Genomic DNA, 10,669 nt, shown 5'->3' with positions numbered 1-10,669 from the left:
ATGTGGTTTTGGCATTTAAATGAGTATATTAGAAAGGAAAATGTGCTCATAAAAAATAGAAGTTAATAAAGGTAAGATCACTGCCTCACCGTGACCAGGATGACTGTAATCAGAGGACAGCCTACCAGTGCTTTCCAGGGCACCAGGAGCCTGGAGCAGCTTAGTCCGCTGGAGGGAGAGTGTACAAGCTTATCGCGGGGCTGTGGCATGGGCCAGCACTGCTGCTCCCCAGAATGTCCCCAGGGGAACTGGAGCCATGCTGAGGCACAGCTGGTGGCTCGGGCACAATGAGCCCAGGTGTGCCCTTCCTGTGGGGACCGGATCAGCAAGCCGTAGCTCAGGCATGAGGTGGGACAGGATTTGGCCAAGTACAGGCGCTATAGCACGGAGCACAGGAGAGCCTGGCGCGGGAACCCTGTGGAGGGAGGCCTGCGGAGCTGCCTGTTTCTGAAGCTTCCAGTGTGGGTGTGTCTGTGGTAGTGGGTAGGATGGTGGTGATTCCTGAGGCTGGGCAGGGGGCAGGGGTGGGTGCTGCTTGTGTAGGTGGGACGGCGAGCGGGAGATTAGAGGGTGATGGTGACCCAGCATGGGGTTCTGTTTGGGGCCCTGAGAGGGGACTGTGTCCTGCAGTCATGATGGTCGCACATAGAGCCCTGGGCTGATACTAAAACCTGCCGAGCCACGCACCCAGGAAGGCTACATGAACACTGTTCAATAAGGCTGTTTGTGCAGGACCATTTCCTGGAGGGCAGCATTTGTGAGAGGGACAGCCAGGTTCAGGCTGGCACCTGCTCGGCTGCCCAAGCAGGGCTGTGGGTGCACTCGAGCCTAGCTGGGTCGGCTCACGGTGGAAGAAACTCAAGAGGGCTGGTGCAGTCCAGCCTTTTGTAGTGCAGTCCCTCGTGACTCAGTCCCTGGCTTACTTTGTTATAAGCACAAAGGGACTTGTTAACAAGGGGCAGGGAGCCGTTGCAGGGCCCAGGGAGCCGCCTTCAAAGCCCCAGCGAGGGCTTATTACAGAGCAGGGAAGTTGCGTTCCCAGAGGGGACACAGGCAAGTACAGAGCCTGCAGGCTGCTAGGTCTTTGAATCAGAATCTCAGTGCAAGGTTGGGGCTGTGGATGGCAGATGAGCCCCTGGGCTTTCAGTCCCTGCCACTTTTTGTAGACCACTCGTCTGGAGCGCTAAGGAGGAGGCTCAGGGTTTGACCAACTGGACCCGAGGTGCGGTCAAGTTGAGCTTGGTCCTCACTCCCTGTAGGTGGCAGCAGAGGACAGGGGCAGAGGGGCCAGGGGAGGCCTTGGGATGACCCTTCAGGATCAGGGCCTGTGTTTTCATTGTGGTGGGCTCGGCCCTCTGGCATTCTCCCCCACATGCTGTCCAAGGACCTCCCCCAGCCTGCGAGACCCAGGTTGAGCAGGGCCACAGGGGATGAAGGAAGGAGGCCAGGCGGGGTGGGATACACAGCCATGGCACCCTCCCAGTGCCGGGCACTTGTGTGCATCATTCGTCTCCTAGCCTGCAGCAGGACTGTGTCCTTTATCAGGAAGATGGTAAGCCCCTGAGGGGCCAGGTGGCCTTTCCCGTGTCGAGTAACTGGTAGAAACCAAGGTGTACGGTTGGTGCTGTGCCATAGTGGTTAAGCCACCACCTGAGGTGCTGGCATCCCATATGGGCACCGATTTGATTCCCAGCTGCTCCACTTCCCATCCGGCTCCATGCTAAAGGCCTGGGAAAGCAGCAGAAGATGGCTCGAGTCTTTGAACCTCTGCACCCATGTGGGAAACCCAGAGGAAGTTCTAGGATCCTGGTTTCATTGTGACTATTTTGGGAGTGAATTATCAGATATATATATATACGCCCAAGGTGTGTAGTGTCTGAGTTGAAGTCTGATGGGTTAGCGACGCCTGTTTCTGTCTTCAAGGACAAAGTGGGATCCACCATTTGGAAATAGTTTATTTCGTTTTTCTGGGTTTTGCAAAATCAAGAGTCATCTCACCATGTCGCCCTCTGCTCCCTTGCTGTGCTGTAGCGAGGAAGGAGTGTGGGCCAGCTGCTCTGCCTGCAGCTGCCCCAACAGCCCCACTGTAGTGTCACAGCCTCTGCCGGTCACGTGGCAACCCCCAGCGGGGATGGGCAGCAGGGAGTCTGGGGGCTGAGAAGGTGGGCCCCTGACAGTTCTGCATCGTGCTCTGGCAGCATTTAGGGGAATGTTCTGGTGCCCAAGAAGCTGCTAGGATTCCTGAGTGCTTCTCCCCAGCTTGGACTCAGAAGAGAAGGCCCAGACTAGGCCGCAGTACTTAGTAATCACCCAGGGGGCCGCAGTACTTAGTATTCACCCGGGACAGTACATCGTCCCAGTTATGTGTTTGACCCAGTTGCAGAGGGAGACTCAATTACTTCAGAATAAAAGGTGAATTCAGGGTCATCCCTGAGGGAGGAGGCCGAGAGACCCGGCTTTCTGAGCATCCTCACCGCCCCGGCCACAGGCGGTGAAGCCTGTCAGGGGCAGTTCACAGCCTCCACCCTCCATCGTGGTCACAGGGAGGACTCGGACTCTTGAGGCTGGCTGCCCTGCCCTGCTCCCCGCCCCTGCCCTCTGTCGGAGGGTCTGATCTCATTGGTCTGGGGTGTGACAGAGTCGAATATCTGCTATTCCTCTCTTGGAGCCTCTGGGAGCCTCTGGGATGTAGATGCAAATGACTTGAACCCTCCCCAGCTGGAACATTCTGGGTTCAGAGGGCTTCAGTTACACAAGTTTTAGGAGGCAGAAAAGTGTCAGTTTCCATGCTTTGCAAGTTATCTCATGAATCAAGTTTTAAGTAAAACCAACCCATGTCAAGTGCAGATGAATTCCAAGATCCAAAGCGCCATCTTCTGGTCCAGCAAATGTTGCGTGTAGGTGCCCAGCCCGCAGCAGGCCCAGTGTTAACAGCAGGGTGTGACTGGGGTAGTGGGGCTTGAACTACTTCCATCTTCGTCCACTAGATGATGCAAGAGGACCACTGAGCTGAGGACCTGGCGCATGGCTGCTCCATCCATCCAATCAAGAAAGATGCTTTCCCCAAATATTCAAAGATTCCAACCAGGCAAAAGTCACTCTCAGTGATTGATGTTGCTGGGATAATAGGCAGACGCTCACATTCTCTTTTTGGCCATAGGAGTTCCTTGAGCAAGAAACAGGCAGGCAAACCTATGGAAGAGGCCTGGCCAGGTGGGGCAGGGGCTGAGGGGTGAGGGGCAGGCAGAGGAATGGCAGGTGGTGAAGGGGCAAGAATCAGCCTGCCTGTACCGACGAGCTGTAAATAACACGTCCCTGGCTCTCCCTTTGACAAGGGAAGCCTTTCTCCCAGCAGGGGCAGGGTTTAGTTCCCTTCGCCATTCGCCAGAGGTGGACTCAGGCCTCCCGGAAGGGTAGGCCAAGAGAGGGAGGGTGATTTCCAGGGTGTTCCAATTGGTCCATTTCTTTCCTTCCTCTCCTGCACAAGGAGAGGGAGACCACGCCTGGATCCCTTTCTGCTGGATATTTCTGGAATAACAGTGCAGTCTGTCTTTGGGGATGGGAGATCAGGAGAAATGCTGCTGGAGACGCATGTGGGGGTCTGAAGATGGGGCCTCAAGGCTGAGTGAAAACAGCAGTCACCACCACAAACCCTCTGTCTGTCCTTGCACATCGTCTGTCCACAGGCAGCTGAAGAGCTGCAGGCCCGCAGATGGCTGCTGATGGGTACTGGTACCGGCTAAGTGAAACAGCATGCCATGGGTTTATGTTGGTGGCGTCATCTCTATCACTCTCTCTCTTTTTTGGTTGGCTGGACTCTTTCATTGCCTCTGTATTATTATTTTTTAAGATGACAAAGAGATTTTCTATCCTCTGGTTCACGCCGCAAACAGCCGTCAATGGTTAGAGCTGAGCTGATGTGAAGGCAGGAGCTTCCTTTGGGTTTCTGACCTAGGTTCAGGGGTCCAAGTACTTGAGCCATCTTCCACTACTTTCTCAGGCCATAAACAGGGAGATGACACCACCAGCCCCCCGGGACCAAACAGTGTCCCTCCTGGAAAGTGACCTTTGCTGGGGTCACCTGTCTTACAGGCGTGGTATTTCTGGCCTGAAGGGTGCTGTGCTGAAGCCAGGACTGGCAGCCTCAGAGTTTGTTGGTAATGCAGATCTTAGCCCCTGCCTCGGACTGGTAAGTACAGTTTGTGTGGGAAGAAAGCTGCCATGCTGCTGCCCCCTGGCTGGCGTCGCTCCACACCCCGTGGCATCCCTCTGCATCTCCTGGCTGGCATCCCTCTGCGCCCCATGGCTGGTGTCCCTCTGTGTCCCCTGGCTGGTATCCCTCTGCATCCCATGGCTGGCATCTCTCTGTGTCCCCTGGCTGGTGTCCCTCTGTGTCCCCTGGCTGGTGTCCCTCTGCGTCCCACGGCTGGCATCCCTCTGCGTCCCACAGCTGGCATCCCTCTGTGTCCCCTGGCTGGTGTCCCTCTGTGTCCCCTGGCTGGCATCCCTCTGCATCTCGTGGCTGGCGTCCCTCTGCGTCCTGTGGCTGGTGTCCCTCTGCACCCCGTGGCTGGCATCCCTCTGCATCCCATGGCTGGCGTCCCTCTGCATCCCATGGCTGGCATCCCTCTGCATCCCATGGCTGGCATCCCTCTGTGTCCCCTGGCTGGTGTCCCTCTGCATCCCATGGCTGGCGTCCCTCTGTGTCCCATGGCTGGCGTCCCTCTGTGTCCCACGGCTGGCATCCCTCTGCATCTCGTGGCTGGCGTCCCTCTGCGTCCTGTGGCTGGTGTCCCTCTGCACCCCGTGGCATCCCTCTGCATCCCTTGGCTAGTGTCCCTCTGTGTCCCGTGGCTGGTGTCCCTCTGTGTCCTGTGGCTGGTGTCCCTCTGTGCCCATGGTTCCACAGTGGCAGTGTCACCTAACCACAGGACACAGGTCCTTGAAAAACATGTGTGCCTTCTCTGAGCACACGCAGGCCATTTTATGGCCATGACTCCTGGATGCAGGCAGTATGGCATCTACTGCTATGGCACATATGTGTCCTCGTGGTGGCTTAAGCTACATGGCGGCACATATACAGGTTCTAGGCAAGTGCTGTCCCAATTTCTGTCAGGGACATGGCCACCCCATATTTGGGACTCATGGGGGGGGGGTCCAGACTCTGCTCCAGGGGCTCCTGGGGACCCATCATTAGGGTGACAGCCATGGTTTTGTCCCTTTGACTTTGGGGGCACAGCTGTTCCTGAGAGAGGTGGCCGAGCAGAAGCTGCCCAGTGTCTCACCCTCACCACATCTGGCTGCAGGCCCTGGGCTGCCTCACACATACTTAGGATCCCCGAAGTCATGGAGCCCCACAGGCATCTGGGGGCTAGTGCATACCTGCAGCCAGATGGCACTGGAATGTACCCTTAGCATTTTGGGGGGCTGTGCCGCCCTGGAGCACCTGTGGAGTGCTGGTGGACAGGTCAGTGTAATTGCCATGGCCGTGAGTCCTGCTACTAGATCAACCAAGATCCGTTTCCGTTCAAGGCTGTGGCTGCAAGCCAGCCGACCAGCTGTGCCATCCAGTCCTGGTCCCGTCATTTCCGCCAGCTCTCTGATTGCCCATGGCACTGGCATCTGGCTCAAGGATGAAGGCCATTGTTGTCTCAGTGGTGTGACGAGGCAGGCGTGGTGGGCAGTGGTTGTGAAGGGGCTACCTCACCCTGCTCGGGCTCTGGTCTTTCCGGGTTCTGGGGCATGCAGGTTCAGACAAGGAGGAAACTTCTGGAGAGAGCCTGAATCGGGCAGGCCAAGTGCCTGCACCCGGAACTCCAGCTGGGCCCCATCCTTGTCATGCGTGGCTCTGATTGCCTGCAGCAGGTTCTAACACGACCAGGCTCCTGAAGAGAGGCAGCCTGTGGGTGCTGAGGCCGGGCTGATGTGGCAGCCTTGTTGTTGCCTGTCAGCTCCTGTTGTGCAGAATGCTGGGGGAGCTGGATCGGGTGCCCGTTCTTTTGTCTATATGTATGTTTAGTTTTCTTTGTGAATGTGGGGTTGGTTAAGAGCAGCCATCCTGCCTACAGGACATGAAAGCTGATCTCTGTCTTCGCTTCCTGAGCACCAGTCTTGGAATGGGGGATCAGATGGGGTCTGTCCCTGGCAGAAAGAGGATGTATAACTTACAGTGAGTTCTCAGTAGACCAAAAGAAAAAATGCCTTTCATCATGTTCTTCTTCTTTTTTTTCCCCTCTCACTGTTTTATGTCACTTACAGCATCACTCAGGTCCAAATGGTATGTGTCAGGTGTCACTGGCTAATGCTTGGGGTGCTGTTCAAGGTTGCTATCCGTGTTGAAAGAAGATACTACATTTGATCTTTCTTTGTTTTTTTTTTAATGATTTCTGCAGACATGATGCGTGTCTACATTCTTTAGCCTTCTAACCCCTTTCTATTTAGGGGGAAAACCCCTCCTAGAGGAAGCAGCGCTTCACAGCTAATTTATCAGGCATCTGGGAGGCAACCATAACACAGTGTATTTTCCCAATACCTCTGTCATTTATTTTTATGTGCTAATACACCTGCCCCAGTTGGCAGGTGGTTATATATTGAATCGTGACCTCAGGTTTCCCCTTGTGCGTGTCTCTCTATGGTGTTTGTTCTTCTGGGTCAGACTAGGCCTGGGAGCGCTGTGGCCATCCGTGAGCTGGTGCAGGGCCCTCCCCAGGAGGCAGTCTGGTGTGCAAGCTCTATGCTTGGCTGGTGCAGGTCGGCTTACAGTCAGTCAGGCAGGGTCACCTGCTGACACTGAAACCCAGTGGCAGTGGCAGAAATGACATGATGGAGGTCACGTAGCCTCGGGGAGCCTCTTCTCTCAGGTCCCGAGTGCTGTGCTCATGATGTAGCTTGGAGCCACTCGGAAGCACCCTGTACAACTCCCGTGATCTGGGTGTCTACATGTGTGTCCCCGCAGGAGGTGGGCACGCAGTGCTGTGACTGAGTGTAGGGTCTCTCCCAGGCTGGGCTGATTCTGAAGGCAGGGCTCACAGTGAGCTGTGTTGGTGTTTGGAAAAACTCTGCAACAAGGATTGGAAAACTATGACCCGTTCCTATTTCTGCAAGTGACATTTCCTTTTTCTAAAGCTTAAAAAAAAAATTATATGAAAGCAGAGTTAGAGAACGAGAATTAGAGAGAGGTCTTCCATCTGCTGTTTTACTTCCAGATCAGCTGAAGCTGAGCCGATCCTAAGCCAGGAGCCAGAAGCCAGGATCCACCCCCGAACCCGGGTCTCCCATGTGGGTACAGGGCCCAAGGACTTACCCATTCTCTGTTGCTTTCTCAGGCTGTAAGCAGGGAGCTGGGTTGGAAGTAGAGCAGCTGGTTCTCGAACTCTCACCCCTATGGGATGCTGGCATTGCGTATAAAACCCACCACTCCATAGCACCAGCTCCAAGCTTTCCCCACCCCATGGTAAAATACACACAGCAAAAATTTCCTGATGTTGAACCGATCGAAAGTCCACAGCGCTGACTGCATTCCTGATGCTAGTTACCCATCGCCACGATCCCCAACACTGAGCAGTATGGCCTTGACCCTCAAGTACTGTGAGTGACCAGTGTCACTCACCAGCAGCACAGGCCAGACCATTTCTTGTGATACATGCATGATAGTAAACTATACAGGATCATTGGGGAAAAAGCAAAGGCTTCAACAAGCGGGGGTGCCAGTTCCACACCCCCCGTGCTGGCTTTGCTCGGGAGAGTGGGGTGGTAGCATTCTCATTCACCAGCAGATTGATTCTGCTGATTGAGTCAATCTGATTGATTGGTGCTGATTTTGTTTTTGCTTACCGCAATATCTCTTTTACCAAAACTACATACAGGGGTGAAATGAAAAAAACCGACCAACCAGAGACTACTGAAGTACACCTTGCCAGCAGCGTAACTTGTATTTCCCATAATGAGGGACTGTGCCTCAAGGCTTACTGATCTCTCCTTCATGCTAAACAAGACTTGCTTCACTCTACAAGAGTGAGGACCCCAAGGAAGATGGCCAGGCTGGCCTCTGAGGACCTGGACCTGACTCTGCTGGGAGTCCTGACTCCAGCTGCCTGCGCATGTTCAGGATGCAGCAGGTGAGGGCTCAGTGGTTGAGTCCCAGGAACCACATGGGAGATCCCGAGGGAGTTCCTGGCTCCCTGACCCCAGCAAGTGATGAGTGAACCAGCCTCTTTGGGGACTCTCTTTCCCTCTAAAAGGAAGGAAGAAAAGAGAAATGAAGAAAGGCAGGAAGAAAAAAATAAGACATGCTTTTGGGAGCTGACAATCCATTGTGAGTCGTCGGGAGGATAATTTGGTTTTCTATCAGGTATGTTAACTTCTCACTGCAACAAATTGCTTCGTGCAGCCATCTGGGGTGAAGTGTTAGCTGATCTCAGTGTGCGGGATTATTATCTTGTTGAAAGATTTGTGGTTTCCCCAGCAGAGTATGGCTGTGATGAACAGCAGTAGAAATGGAAGCCACAGCTGTATTTCCTGGAAAGAGAAGACAGTAGGACGAGGCAGGGAGGGACATTCCTGAAGAAGGTGGCGGGTCAGGCTCCAGAGTTGCGGGGTTGTCTTGGGCTGCAAGGGAGTTCAGGTACAGGGGAGAAGGCAAGAGCCTGCACCTGACCGGTCCTCTCTGGAGTGACCCGCAGAGATGCGGGATACGCCAGCACTGGGCTGCCAAGCCTTCCTCAGCCAGTGGCCTCTATGACATGGGCCACCACAGGGCGGAGAGCATCAAAGGACATTATCAGACAGGGCGGGCCGTGACCTGCTGTCTCTCTGGGACTTTGCTGTCATTTCCCAATCACAAAACACGCCTGGTGTCCGCCCCTGCTCACAGGGACCTTGCTGTGCCCGGTCCCACTCAACGGGAAAAGGCAGTGAAGCTCTGGGGAGAGAGGCAGAGTCGCAGCTTCCACCTTAAGGTTCCTGTTCTCTCCCAGTCACGTCATTTCCAGATAGTAGCAGAAGGTTCTGGAGACCTTGGGGGGCATGCTTGTGTCCCCAACACAATATTCTTTCCCATGAAAATGTGGCATCTCTTAGCTTGTGACACAGCATACTGTACCATAATTGGCAAAGGGCAAAAAAAAAAAAGACTCATCTGAAATAGAATAAATATGAAATATAATCATTCATGACAACAGTTATATAAGTTGTAAGACATCAATCATGGCTCTATCGATCCTCGTGCAGTATAAACCTAATGGGCCATGACTTGTGGATCAAATCTGGCCCGATGCCCGTTCTTGTAAATAAAGCTTGATGCAAATACAGGCGTACTAATTCACTTAGGTATTGTCTCTGGCTGCTTTTCAAAAAATCTAATTAATTAGACACACACACATGTAAAGAATCTTCCTACCCACTGGTTCATCCTCCGGATTTCCACAGTGAGTGGGAGAGAGCGGGGGCTAAGCTGGGAGTCGAGACCTCAATCCAGGCATTGCCATGGGCGGCAGGAACTGAATTATTTGGGGAATCTCAGGTCTGGATTAGTAGGAAGCTGGAGTGAATTGGGTATTGAGCTCCAGTGTGGGGTGTGGGTGTCCCAACTGGTTTTGAACCATTGGGTTGAAGCCCTGCCCTGGCTGCTTTGTTTTTCCAAAAGCCGAGTTGAGCTTTTCCAGCAGAGACTCCACAGCTTCCAAAGCTAAAAAATATTCACAATGAGTCAATAGACTTAAGTTTTCCAGCCCACTAAAAAAATTCAGATGGGAGAGCCTGGCATGGTAGCCTAGTGGCTAAAGTACTCACCTTGCTTATGCCAGGATCCCATATGGGCACTGGTTCTAATCCCGGTGGCCCTGCTTCCCATCCAGCTCCCTGCCCTGGGAAAGCGTTGGGACCCTGCACCTGCATGGGAGACCCGGAAGAAGTTCCTGGCTTCAGATTGGCTCAGGCAATCTGTTGCAGCTACTTGGGGGAATGAACAAGCAGACAGAAAATCTTCCTCTCTGTCTCTTCTCCTCTCTGTATACCTTTTTGATAAAAACAAATAGATCCTGAAAAAAGTTCAGATGGGAAACGAATGTGTTCTGTGAGGTGGGCTGGTGTCACACTAGCCTGAGCTGGTGTCCCCACATTTATCTTCATCTCCCAGTTCTGAGATGCCTTCAGGGAACAGCGATGAGCCAACTGGTAAACCTGCAGGAACCCAGCACGGCACGGCTGCCGGGGAGAGGACTGCTGCTAGAGGCTCTGTGGGCTGTCTTCCGCTGCGTTCACAGCACAGGCAGTCCCACCGTGTTCTCCCAACACCGCGTCACTCTAAGCAATCCTGAAAATTGTTAGACACTGACCAATGGATGTTTCTTTCTTTCTTCTTCTTTTTTTTAAAGATTTATTTTTATTATTTTTTCATTGGAAAGGCAGATATACAGAGAGGAGAGACAGAGAGGAAGATCTTCCATCCGATGTTTCACTCCCCAAGTGAGCACAACGGCCGATGCTATGCCGATCCGAAGCCAGGAGCCTCTTCCAGGTCTCCCACGCGGGTGCAGGGTCCCAAAGCCTTGGGCCGTCCTCGACTGCTTTCCCAGGCCACAGGCAGGGAGCTGGATGGGAAGTGGGGCTGCTGGGATTAGAACCGGCGCCCATATGGGATCCCGGGCGTGCAAGGCGAGGACCTTAACCA

The sequence above is a fragment of the Ochotona curzoniae genome, unplaced genomic scaffold, assembly GCF_017591425.1.
Source record: "Ochotona curzoniae isolate NIBS_2020 unplaced genomic scaffold, NIBS_Ocur_1.0 contig_3498, whole genome shotgun sequence".
Lineage (NCBI taxonomy): Eukaryota > Metazoa > Chordata > Mammalia > Lagomorpha > Ochotonidae > Ochotona > Ochotona curzoniae.
Note: the sequence above shows the minus strand (reverse complement) of the source record.